Below are 14,664 nucleotides of genomic sequence, written 5' to 3'. Positions count from 1 at the left end.
CAAAATTCAACAGGCAGGTAGAGAAAAGAAACAAATCACATACAAAGGAAAATCCACCAGAATCACAGCAGACTTCTCAACACAAACACTTAAAGCAAGAAGAGTTTGGAGTGACATACTGCAAGATGTAAAGGAAAAGAGCCACCAACCCAGATTGAAGTACCTTGGAAAACTATCTTGTAAAATTGATAGAGAAATAAGATACTTTCATGACAAAGAGCACCTGAAGAACTTCATGAATACCAAACCAACACTCCAAAAAATTTTAGACAACATCCTAGGAAAAGAAAATGAGAATCAGAACTCCAGGAAGCCCATCAGAATGAATCCATCAGGCACAAAAAATTAAATGCAAAGAGGGAGAATCCACAAAAAGAAGAAGTCATGACAATGATAAGTCAATACGTATCACTTATAACCATCAATGTTAATTGTCTCAATTCACCAGTCAAAAGAAAAAAATTGGCAGAATGGGTCAAAAAGCAAAATACAACAATGTGCTGCATACAAGAAACACACTTAATTCAAAAGAAACTCATACTGAAAGTTAAAGGGTGGAAAGCAATACTCCATGTGACAGGAACCCCCCAAAAAGCAGGAGTAGCAGTCCTCTTTGCAGATCAAGTGGATTTCAAACCAACACTGATTAAGAGAGACAAAGAGGAACACTATATCCTTGTAAAGGGAAGAATCCAAGAGGAAGAGATGACAATCATAAATATATATGCATCTAACACTAGTGCACCCAACTATATAAAACAAATACTAAAGGACATGACAAATCAAATAAGCACTAATACAATAGTAGTGGGGGACCTCAATACTCCACTGTCACAAACAGATCAACTAGACAAAAAATAAGTAACAAATTACTAGAACTCTGTCAAAGTCTTTAACAAATGAACTTAACAGGCATTTATAGAGTGTTCCACCCCACAAAATCAGAATACACATTCTTTTCAGTGGCACACGGGTTGTACTCCAAAATAGACCACACGCTCAGTCATAGAACAGGTTTAAGTAATTGCAAAGGAAATGAAATTATCCCCTGCATATTATCAGAGCATAGTGCGATGAAATTGGAGATCAATAGCAAAAGCAACTGCAAGAATTTCATAAACATATGGAAACTGAACAACACACTTCTGAATAAAAAATGGTTCATAGAGGAAATTAAAGAAGAAATCAGACAGTTCCTACAATTAAAAGAAAATGACAATACAACATATTGGAAACTATGGGACATAATGAAAGCAGTCCTGTGAGGGAAATTCATAGAAGTGAATACTCATATTAGGAAAACAGAGTGAGCCAGTTAAACAACCTAATGCTGAACCTCAAGCTTCTAGATAAAGAAGAGCAGGAAAAACCCAAAGCTCATACAAGGGAGGAAATATTAAACATCAGAGTAGAAATCAATGCAATGGAGACTAAGAGAATGATACAAAAAATCAATGAAACAAAGAGTTGGTTCCTTAAAAGAATACACAAAATTGACAAACCCTTAGCTACCCTTATCAGAAAAGGGGAAGAAAAAGCCCAAATCCATGCAATTAGGAATAAAAAGGATGAAATTACAGCAGATCCAGCAGAAATCCAGAGGATCATCAACACCTACGTTGAGCAACCATATGCCAATAAGATGGAAAACACAGAAGAAATGGAGAGATTCCTAGATAAGTATGAATTACCAATGTTGAACAAAGAAAACCTAAAAATTCTAAATGACACAATGTCAATCAATGAAATTGAAAATGTATTTAAAAACTAAACAACTAAGAAAAGCCCAGTGCTGATGGCTTCACTGCCAAAATTTGCAAGACATTTAGAGTGGAACTACTGCCACTAATGTTTAAACACTTCAATGAAATTGAAAGGGAAGCAATACTCCCAAATTCATGCCTGGAAGCAAGCATCACCTTGATCCCCAAAGCAGAGAAAGACCCATATGAAAAAGAGAACTATAGGCTAATCTCACTAATGAACATAGATGTAAAAATCCTTAATAAGGTACTGGCAAATAGAATGCAAAAGATTATCAAGAAGATCATGCACCCTGACCAAGTGGGATTCATCCCAGGGATGCAGGGATGGTTCAACATATGCAAATCAATCAATGTAATACACTATATCAATAGAGCTAAGGACAAAACCATATGATCATCTCAATAGATGCAGAAAAAGCATTTGACAAAATCCAACATGCATTTATGATAAAACCCTTCAAAAATTGGCATAGATGGTTTCAACTCAATCTGATAAAAGCTGTCTAGGAAAAACCAACAGCCAATATCATACTAAATGATCAAAAACTGACATCCTTCACACTAAAATCAGGAACATGACAACGATGTCCACTATCACCACTCCTGTTCAATATAGTTTTGGAGACATTAGCCACAGCAATTTGACAAGAGAAAGAAATAAAAGGAATAAAGATAGGAAATGAAGAAGTCAAATTGTCATTATTTGCAGATGACATGATACTCTGTATAGAAGACCCAAAGAACTCCACCAAAAGTCTTCTAGACTTAACCAAATTTAGTAAAGTAGCTGGATATAAGGTCAACACATAAGTCAATAGCTTTCCTGTACACAAACACAGAGTCACTGAGAGAGAAATAGAGCAAAAAATTCCTTTCACAATAGCACCCAACAAAATGAAATACCTAGGAATCAAACTAAAAAAAGAAATCAAAGACCTCTTCTTTGAAAACTATGCCACTCTGAAAAGAGAGATTGAGGACGGTATCAGAAAATGGAAAGACATCCCTTGCTCCTGGGTAGGAAGAATCAACATAGTGAAAATGGCCATACTTCCAAAATTCCTATACAGATTCAATGCAATCCCAATTGAAATTCCAGCAGCATCTTTCACGGACCCTGAAGAAACAATCCAAAAATTCATTTGGAATCAGAAGAGAGCTAGAATAACAAAAGCAATTCTAGGCAATAAAGACAAGGTAGAGGGTATCACAGTCCCCAACCTGCAACTATACTACAAAGCTACTGTGATAAAAACAGCATGATACTGGCAAAGAAACAGATCTGAGGACCAGTGGAACAGATTAGAAGATACAGAAACAACTCCAGACACACTCAACCACCTCATCTTCAACAAAGGAGCCAAACACCCTCACTGGAAGTAAGATAGCCTCTTTAATAAATGGTGCTGGAAAAATTGGGTTTCAATTTGCCAAAGATTAAAACTAGACCTGTATCTCTCACCATGCACTAAACTCAAATCGAAATGGATTAATGATCTAAATATTAAAATTGAAACGCTGAACAGGCTGGATCAGAGGTTAGATAGAACTCTTCAAGACATTGGTGTAGGAAAAGATTTTATGAACAAAACCTCAGTTGCCCATGAAGTAACACAAACAATCAACAAGTGGGTTTTCTTCTTATTAAAAAGCTTCTGCACAGCAAGAGAAACCACCAGCAGTGTGAAGAGACGACCCACAATATGGGAAAATATTTTCACCTGCTACTCCTCAGGCAAAGGTCTACTATCTACAATCTATAAAGAGCTTAAAAAAATCAGACTTCCCAAATTTAAAGACCCAATCCAAAAATGGGCATCTGAAATGAACAGACATTTCTCAAATAAAGAATTAGAAATAGCAAATAAACATATGAAAAAAAGTTCAACATCACTGGTCATTTGAGAGATGCAAATGAAAACAACACTGAGTTTCCACCTCACTCCAGAAACTGTGACTAATGCACATTGAGGCGATACTCTTAAGTGAAATACACAAGAAACACATGTGTAAATACCAAATAGTTTCTCAAGTGTGAGAAACTGAAAGTGTAAATAAGGACTAAAAGGTATAATAGATAATGTAAATTAGGAAGAAAAGGGGCAAAGGGGAAGTGGGAGGGGAAGGGGAAAGGAAAGAAGGGAATGGAATTAATATGAGAAAATGAGAAAGTGGAAACAAAGTCTTTGTAAATGGGGGGGGTTGAAAAGAGGGCAGGTAAATGGGGAAAATAATAAGAACCAAGAGAGATTATGTACAGGTGCAAATTTCCAATGATCAGTGTCATTGTATTGTGTACCTAAAATGTACCAATAAAATTAATTATTAAAAGAGGGGACCATAAGACCAATTGAGGAAAAGGTGATGGAAGATGAAAAACTCAGAACTTCAAACACTTGACTTTTTCTTTTAATCATGGTAGGCTCAAGAATGAAGAACAAGGTGATTAGTTTTGATACTAAAGTCTTCAGTTTGCTGAAAGAAAAATATAATTTCAGAGTAAAATATCAATAAGAGAAAAGAGGATGTGGTTTATCAGTGTATATTAAATTTCTAAAGACAAGGATAATTATTGTCAGTCACACAAGACTCAGTGGGAGGAATGCCCCAAGCTTATTTAGATCTGCAGTTATTTCAGTTTATGTTCAGTTGATTTCTCTGCTACAATGGACGTGATCAGTGTTTCTTAACATTGATCGAATATTTGAATCACCTACAGGAGTTTTAGAAAGATAACCAAACTAGATTTATCACAAGAAATTCTGATTTAATTGGTTTTAGCTTGTACTAAAGAGAGTGCTTTAAATGTACAGTTAGTAACAGAAATGCTTTGTACCTTATTATGGCATACATTACTATAATTTCTCTTCAAGATATTTTGTCTTCACATGATTAGAAATGTCACCTGAAAGCTAGAAACACATTGAATTAGAAGTCAGCTAGAATTTGTCCTTCTTGCATGCCTTTCCTAACATTGTTCGAGACTGATCTCTAAATCTACTTTCTGGAAGTTCTCCTTCTTTCCTAAGGGTTCCCCAAATACTTTATAGACACTATCAAAGTGATACATGCTGCAGTATTCTATTTCATATTACATTTTAAATGTACATATAATTAATTCTAGTGGAAATCCATACTGATGATATTATATACAACTTTGAGTGTCCTAAAATTCTTAGCATGGTATTTGGTACTTAGAAAATTCCTGTTAAATATTTGTTGAAAGAGAAGATGTATGCAAGAGTATAAAAGTTGCATTCACCTGCTTAAAAGTAGCTGGCTTTTTGAATAAAATTTTATTTATTACTAAATTACAACAAGGTTGAATAGAGTAGCTGTTTGGTTTACTTTCAGCTATTGTGAAAGAAAATAGTAGTCAATAAATGCTTGAATTACTTATTTTACAGTTGCAACAAGTTTCAAAGATCCTTACATAGAATATATTACAAAAATTCTTTTCTAAATAGGCTGTATCTACCTTAAAACCATTGTAACTAATGGGCCTAAAACCAGTGTTACCTGTGAAATTCTTTAACTTTTAAATTTTTGTTTAATGACCAAAATCTTATTCTTTCCAATTTCCCTACTAAGCATTCAGAGAGAAGTTAAGTATTGAAATATTGTAACTTTGTATACTAGTCTGTAGGCTTTTCTGACAGTATTAAGAACAGAAAACTAATGTTTTTTTTTCTTTAATTGCAAGTCTTTTGTCAGTTTCTAATGCAATTTATGAAGATAAATTTAAAATATTTTCTTATCAGAATTTATTATGTTTAGTTTTACCTTTCAGCTCACTGAAAATATCACTGTATCTTTTACTTACAGTCAAGTCTGGTACCAGTATGGTGCTGCCATCTGAAAGTATTAAGGATGAAACTCACTAGCTTCTTTTTAAATCCTTTGTTCAAAACTGCATAGAGGCCCTTCTGTTGTTTACAAGATTACCAAATTGGTGGAAAACATTGAAACATTAAAATGTTGAACTGCCACAGTATCTCATAAATACATTCATAAAGAAAGGCAGAGCCAATTAAAAAAAATAAATTCCTCCTGTACTGTAAGATAAATTGCTGCAAGCCAACCAGTAAAAATAATAGAGCTGTCAAAACAATATAATTTCTGTGCACAAACCAAAGCATATCCAATAAAATAATAAAGATCTCTTCAATAAACACCTAGTCAGGAATGAACTGTAGGGGAAAATACATTTGTTCAGAGCTCAGTTAGTTCAGGGAAACAAATGTCTGCTTATAAATTTATAATATTTGACAAGAAAAGATTATAGCTTGGCAATGGCCTCCAATAACTTAAAATATTTTGAGCTTTAGATCTTTCTCAGTTAAATGAGTTAATCAAATGTTCACCTTTCACAGATTGGTAACCTGGCCGTGGTCTGGGACACTTCACTATCTGTGATCTGATGAATGATCAAGGCATTTAACTTGATAGAGCAGGGTATTTTGCTAAATAAATTAAAGCAAATAGGAGTAACTGAGCAAGCTGTTGGCTAGTCTAATGGGTATTTGTCAAACTAATCTCAGTCGGTGATTGTGAAGAGATGTGTTCCAATTCCATCCCTGTTCATTAGGGAACAAAGTCTGTTCTTGAATTCTGAATGGTCACAGAGCATTCACTTAGATGAGTGAAATAATACTAGGTCACACAGAAGCAGAAAAATAGTGTTGCCATTTAGCCATGTTCAGCTGTGCACATAGGTGCAAATACTATGTACTGTACCAACAACTGTAACAGAATATCAGGTATAGAGTTGCATAAACCAGGGATTTGGGGCAGAGCCTTATACTTGTGAAAGAAAGAGGTGGGGATTCTCCATGTTGAAGACAACATAAGAATTTGAGAGAAATCATTTTTCATGAAGATCAGATTACAGATGATGCCTAGCAGAAACAACATCTTAATTTTGAATCAGCAGAAATATAAAGAAGGATTATAATTATTTAGAAGAGAGACTATAGAAATCAACTCTGTCAAAGGACTACTTCTGGAAAACAAAAGAAGTTTAGATGGATTAGGAATGATTCAGCAATAAGTAATCATGGAAACAGTTAGATTTCTCCAGAAATCTACACATTGAAGAATTTTTAATCAGTGGCCCTTATATAGGAGATTTCAAATTCATTGGTTAGCAACAAAGATTTTGAGGGTAAGGAGAGCTTCTTCATATTAAATGAATTGGAACTATTATGTATTCTGTCTACCTTTGTGGCTTTTTAACATTAATTTGAAGTATATAAAGAGTTCAGAGATGGAACTGCTAAGTACGTAGAGTTAGAAAACAGCTAGATTCAGCATTTCTTCTTAATCAACTCCATGCTATGAGAAACATTGTCTCAGACTGATAAAGAATGGCTCCATCTCCTGCTGTCTCCTACCTTTAAGGTACTACAGAGAGCCTTAAGAGAAAATACTGAATGTTCTCCAGTGTCCACAGACCAAGCTGGTTACTGGAGTGAAACATCCCAATGGCTGAATCCATTCTGTCATGTGTTTCTAATTGGACTCAATATTTTTGTTACTGTCTTTTCAAATATTTTTCTAACCTTTTGTGGGTGAATTTTGTTTTGTAGGATGATAGAGTTCAAGACGTGCTACACAAAAATATGGGATCTCTGCATCTGAGGAAACAACAGAAGATCTCTCAGATCTTATCCTGCCCTTCTCCCCTGAAGCAAGCCATAAAAGACTTCTCTGAACTTTCTCTAAAGTAGGTCATGGAGGATGTACTCTCACTATTCACAGAAGAAAAGAACATTCTTATCCTCAGAGGCAGAGATGTCAAGAAAAATCTGAACAAACAGGAGTTGTTAAGTTCCTTCCAGGTTTTTACTATTAGGCAATATCATTTTGTCCTCCAGTAAGCATTCTGCCTAACTTTCCATAAAAATACACAAGTTCCTCTCTCTTTGAGCTGTCTTTTCTGAAACTCTCATGTCACATAAAACATTAAATAGTGGGAATGTAGCTCAGTGGTAAAGTGCTTGCCTAGCCCACGTCATGCACTGGATTCAATCTCCAGAACCACAAAACAAACAAATGAGAACCTTTATAAATTTATCTTTTTAAAATAAAGGTCTTGGTCATGAACCTAGCAATATGTAAGGAAAAAATATTTCTTTTCCTCTACATGGAACATGTAAAGCAAAACGTTCAGCCACCACTTTTAAAATCTACAGATCATCAAATATGTTAGATTCCTATTTCTGTGCTTTTAGAATAGATTTTATGGAGTAATATTTTTCTAAGAAATAGTTGATGTTTGTGTGTCAATCCTGCCACTCTAAGTTGATTTTTTAAAAATAACACTCTGGCTCATGACTAGATGCAAATTTTAGCTCCTTTCTTGTATTAATGGCTATTTCTATTTACTTGTTTTATTTTCTCACAGAAGTTATTGGAACTTTCTTGGTTTATTTCTCAGTAAGTAGTGCTGCTCAATTACACATTCAGCAAATACTCATTGATGACTTACTACTGGCTGCCAAGAAACATGCTGGACCTTTGGCTCAGGATAGCAAGCAAATGTAGGTCCTGACCTGGAAAAGTTTTCATTAATCACATTTTTTTACTTAAAAATGTAAAATTATCACAAAAATACATTCAATATTTTGGCCTGATAGCAAAACTATCAGAGGTGAGACTTGAACTCAGGCAAGTTGGAAAATGCATTCATACTCTTAATCATCATGTTGTGTCAATTCTTATGAATAAGATTTGTTTAACAGCAGAACACAGTTTTTTTTGTTTTTTTTTTTTTGGTACCAGGGATTGAACTCGAGTCCTTGCGCTGCAGACAGTGAAACCACTGAGCTAAATCCCCGACCCCAAATATAGATTATTTAACTAACCTATAAGTGAGCCTTGAGAAGCTCCAATATTAAAATACAAGAAGATGAGTGTAATTTTAGATTAAGAAGTCTAAAAGGTAGGACAAAAACTAGGAAATATTTGATATTTTGAGGTAGTGTTATAAAAATAGGGAAGTCAAATATTCTTGGCATATCAAAATAAGATCTAAGGAAAAAAACCTAAATATTATTAAGTTTATGCCTACAGTTTATTGGTGATGCAGAACACAAGGAGCTGAAGCTGGTTTGGAGGGAATGAGGAGTGTTAAGTGGATAGTTCAGAAGAAGAGAGAAGGGACAACTCATGACCAACCTTGACTTGGATAAGAAATGTAGGCTTATAACTGAAATGAACGAAAGGATATTTGTTCAATTTACTATAATGGAGTATATACGAAATCTAAGGATTAGACTTCTGGAATCAAGGAGCACATTATTAACATCTTCCAGGACATGACTGTATCCTGGATTTTATCCTACATTGTTACTGCTCCATCTGGGTGTTTTCCACCTTGGGATATCTTCAAGATGCGTGATCAAAGGCTGCCATCAAGATGCGTGATCCAGTAATAGGCCAAGGAACTGATAAGAAGCCAGGAACAAAACAAAACAAAATACAACAAAACAAAATGAAGTAATGATGATGCAGGATAAAATCCTGGTCAGGCTGATATCCTGGAAGACATGTTAATAATGTGCCCATTCATGTCCTATTGTCTCTCTGGCCATCCATTTGGTGGGCTACCTTAGAATGCAAATGATTTTCAGGTGTTTGAATTTAAGAGCTATGCTTCCTGCTTAATAGTGCTTCTTTGAGGAAGGAAGTATGTGTGAGGAAAAGCACAGCCTCATTTTATAGGCTTACAATATCTTTAAGACTCGTAGGAATTTTATTTTTTTGGAGGGAGTGAGTTTCCTGGAAAAAAGAAAGGCATGTTAACCTTGGGTTACTTTTTATCCTGAAACTTCAGTTTTCCTTAAAAGAACAAGTTTAAAATTAGAATTTTCCTTGTCTTTATCTATCTTTACTTCTTCTATCCTAACTCATGGTGTTTTAACAAACACACGGAGTTGTGTAATCCATATTTTTATGAAGAAATAAACTATGTTTGTCTTGTGTCCTCTTTTTCATATGCAGTTTAGTATTGTGACACTGCTACAGGGAGATCTGTATGCAGATTCTTGGAGCTGCCCTACTGTTTAGCTTCCTCCTTCTTCTCATTTTTGACAACTTTTCTCTACTTGTATTTGGCTTCCCTGTGCCATGGTACACACAGTACTTCCAGACAGAAAGATGAGGATGAGGAGGTCCCAGGAGATGCCACGAAAAGGAGATGGGGAACTCAATTCAACTACCTATGGAATAGGTTGTAGCTTGCTGACTATCATTATAGGAAAAGAATTTTCAGAATGTGACAATGAAAGGCATAAAAATATTTAATAGGCAGAATTAAGGAAGCATGTACTCAGAGAGAATAGAATACAGATTCTCTTCAGAGAAGCACATTATGATCTAGGGCTGGGTAATTTATGCTTTTTGGAGGGTGGAAGTCTGTGCAATTTGTGAATCTGTAGAAACATAAACTCATTTTATATTTAAAAGCCAATGCCAGTTCTACAGGCACAAGGCTCATTTTACTGGAGAAAGGCAGGCCAAGTCTATTGTATTTTTATTTTTTTAGGATTTAACAAGGAATACCCTGTAAGGAAAAAGTAAGTGTTTAAGTTTTTTTTTTTTTGAGTTCAATTTTACATTATGATTTTCCTTGACTTCTACTAATCTTTATTTCTCAGGGTAACCATGGAGCTCACTTGGCTCAATTTCATTCACTGGTGTTGCCTGTTTTCCAATACCTGAAAACACTCTTTGATGTATTTTGTCAACCTTTCTGTTATTTAGAGTGAAAGGGCTATTCTGCTGTCAAATATTCTCTCATGATCAAAAGTAGAAGACTTTGTATCATTCTTGGCATACGTCAGTTCACTTGCCATCTTGTAGGCCACTTACTTATAGTCAATTACTTTTTTTAATATGTGCTGACCTATGCTGGTACTAACTCTGGCATATGGGCTCTTAGTAAACAGAATCACTGCCTGTTCTTTGAACCATACCTTTTTTCATTCATGCTTGTCTCATGACACTTAGCTCATTTGGATAGCTAGTTATACAGGTTTGTGTTGTCCATACAAGACTGTAAACTTTTCAACAGTAGAAAGCAGCATGCTATAAATATTTATAGGGTTGAACTGAATATATCCGAGAACCAAGTGAATAAGAATGAATTTTGATGATTATGAGTTTATGGTGAACTGTAGGCCCAGGAGATGAAGGAATCTGTTTAATTTTTAATTACTTTTGGGATGTTGTGGGTATCTAATACATATTTATTGGCTGACAGACAGGACAGGCTTTACAATAGGAATCCATAACAGCAGAGTTAAATATCCACAATGTTTTAGTTTTTGCTGACATTCTATTCCCATCTTCACAACTAAATCTTATCTAAATGTTCTCTTTTAGGGTGTGATCACATAAAAACATCCTCCTATTTACCAGTGTGTGAATGACCACTGCTGATTTAATTTAATGGGAAGAACAATTATTCAGAGAAACCTCTAGCAATTTTTGTTATTTGTTATTATTTTATGTGAAAGCAAAATCCTATTTGCCACAGAAAGGCTTGATTGGAAGTGGAGAGTATTATGCAAGGATAGATCACTAAAATTGCTTTTTCTAATGGGCTAGGTAATCCTGCGAAAACAAATAAAATGTAGACACTAATGAGAAACAAAATAGAAGGAAATTGATTTTCTGCCTGTTTATCTTAACCAGCTTCTCATAAATTTAACAATGAGGCCTATAGAGCCACTCATACAATTGATTCTGGAACTCTTAATATCAATAATGTGATACATGAAAGAAATCAAATGAATTCTTAGGTCTGAGGAAGCATCATGGAGCAAAGTTATCTGTAGTTTTGCTCTTCTGTGGCCTCACCCTATGATGGATTTTGTAGTATGGGTGGTTAAGCTATTAGTCACTTTAAAGTTTGTACTACTTCATCTCAAAGAGTAACTTTTTCATTTTTGTGACAGTATTGGACAGGAAGATAGTATTTTTAAAAAATAAATACACCTGCCTCTCAGGTTTAAAGAATATTGTAGAAGTAGATCAAGCCTGTAAGATTTGCAAATGAATTCTTTCTTGAAAATAGTATTATTTGAGATATCTTGGAAGCAATAATGTGAGAAATATGTATGTTGCTATTGGTGTGCATGTACTTTTTGTTCCATTCTGGTGTGGTAATAAATGAATAAATACTGAAATTTCACAGCTCTAGAAAAGAATTTTATTTATAATGTACACTAGACTACAGGCCATTTTCCTTTATGAAACATAAAAATGTACATTTCTCTTGTGTTAGAAGTTGCTGGATTGTTCTAGGTTTCTTGACACCACTAAATTACTCACAAGTTTTGAAAGATAATCAGTAAACTAATCAGTTATCTCTAACGAGCTACTCAAGCAAAGAAGGGTCACGCTTTAGAATAAAATACTGGTATAATCATGACTGGTATCTTGAAAGTTTTTCTAATAAGGAGATGAAGATTTGAAATCTTTTTAAAACCAAAAGTTTTTTGGCTGCATTTAAATTATTTTCACTGCTTTATTATGAAACAATGGCTTATTTGTGTTGTTTTCTGGATAATTACACAGAAGTAGAATCCTTAATAAGCACTTTTGTAATTAATAATGTCATAGAATCAATCTAATGTACTTCTACCTTAGAAAATTCAAGAAGTTAATACTTTCACCTTGCAATGCCAGAATATCCAAAGAAAACAGAATGAAGAGTCAAATAATGTGTTTTTTCAATGTAAGATCCTCATTAACATTGACTATTGCTTTCTACAAGTTGGAGAAATAGGGGATAGATATGGAAGATGAACAAAATGAAGAATCTAAAATGTCAAATTGTAGCAATGCAAGTCGGTGGTTCACAGCCGTTGGAAATATTCAGGAAAAAATTAGAGTATATAACAAGTCCATTCTTATAATCCTCTGTTTTGATTTAATTGGTCTAGATCCCATCTAGTCATTACTTGTCCTAAAATCATACAATGTAATCCAAATAGTCTAATGTATTTGAACAACACTGCTATTTCTGATGAGAAAGGTAACATTCTGATTAAGATAGTGAACTAGTAAAAGGTGTGTGTGTATCATTAGAAGGGACAAATGTATCAATTTTCTCTTTTCCTAGTTAAAACATTGGAACAGATTCTGAATTCAATTTTCTTCATTCACTCCTTAGATATAGTAGAAAAAAGGATTTAAATATCTGGCTCTGTCCATGGATTATTTGGGAATAGTATATACTGATCCCAAACTACAAACTGACCCCAAACTACATAGGTCTAGGATTCAGTGCTTATTGTAGTTCCTTTGTTAATGATCTCTTTTAGATAAAGTTCATTAAAAAAGAATTTAGCATAATATTAAGATTCACCACTTATTTAGGTAGATCTATAGGACAACAAATTAGTGCATAGTCATTTTGTCTCATCTGTCCGTAGTTTGAGATAAAAGGAAACAAATACCAAGCAAAAACAAAATAAAACAAAACAGCATATAAAATTCAGTTTGAAGTGCTGCTGTAATATAATTTCCCAATTTAAGTATTTATAAAACAGCATAACCACTCAATTGGGCTAATGTCTGTGGAATCTTTCAGTACATTTATTTCTGTGGTATTTAAAATGCGGAAAGAGAATTTTAAAGGACATACAAAAGCAAAACATCTTCAATTAAGAAAGCTATTGTTTTGTACAGCCTAAACTTAGTGCCTACATGGTGAGAATTGGTGCTTCTTGGTTTAAAATATAAACTTTAGACTGCTATCTTCCCTTATTTTGCCTCTTATATGAGCTAATCTAACCTCTGTATAGACAAGGAAAAGTTATCTAGCTTTGCTACCAAGTTCACCTTAAAGGCAGTTGGCAGAGAGAAAGTAAATGTCATCCAAGATTGTGTATTACCTGATGCTTATTCATTTGACATGTTTATATTTCTCCCCAGGCATACCAATTAAGAGCATTCACCTGCCTTTGTTAGAAAATTGACTTAGAATGGGCCACTAGAACCAACCACAATGCCCAAGGTCATTGTCTAATAGAGTAAATTGTCCAATTATAGAGTAAGTTGCAGAAACAATAGGGAAAACATGATAAAAAGTACTTTAATTAGTGTTGTCTCACTTATAGATCTGGCTTCTTCCTACATTGTGTGGACAATCAGATTTAGTTTTTTTTTTCATTTCTTTAGGCTGAAGTCTTGGCAGGATTATTATTGTGGGAGATGCTAGCAGGTATCTCAAGGCTGCTCATGAAACATCTACAGAATGCTTACACCCAGCAGCCATTTTGAATACCTGAGATATGTTAACAAATTTAATCCTCACAACTACCTGAGAAGATGGAAGCTAGTGTGGTCCTGATTTTGTAGTTAAGCTAAGTTATAGAGTCAAGAGAAGAAAGAAATGATAGCTCAATTATCTCAGAGGTAATTTTGGGGGGGGGTTGGTAAAATATTAGTGCTGTAATATATTGAATTGTTTCTCCCCAGAAGTGATATCTTCATGTTCTAAATGCCAATACTTTTAAAATGTAGCCTTCTTTGGCAATAGGATATTTGCATAGGCAATCAAGCTAAAATGAAGCCATATTGGATTAGGGTAGCCTTGCATCCAATGATTGACATCTTTATAAGATAAAGAGGAGGGGGATTTGGACACAGAGGCACAGACAGATGCAAACAGTAGAGGACTGGATAAGGATGTAGACAGAAATTGGAGTGATTCAGCAGCTACAAGAATTGCAAGCAATTACCCAAAGCTAGGAAGAAGCAAGGATGAATTCTTTCCTGGGGTTTTCAGAAAGATATTGCCCCCCTTGACACATGGATTTCACACTTCTACCATCCAGAAATTTTCTAAAATATATTTCCTTTAAAATACAATTTCAACTCTTTT

This window comes from Heterocephalus glaber, unplaced genomic scaffold (genome assembly GCF_053883595.1).
Source record: "Heterocephalus glaber isolate CG9 unplaced genomic scaffold, H.glaber_assembly_v1.0 deba00000122, whole genome shotgun sequence".
Classification (NCBI taxonomy): Eukaryota; Metazoa; Chordata; class Mammalia; order Rodentia; family Bathyergidae; genus Heterocephalus; species Heterocephalus glaber.
Note: the sequence above shows the minus strand (reverse complement) of the source record.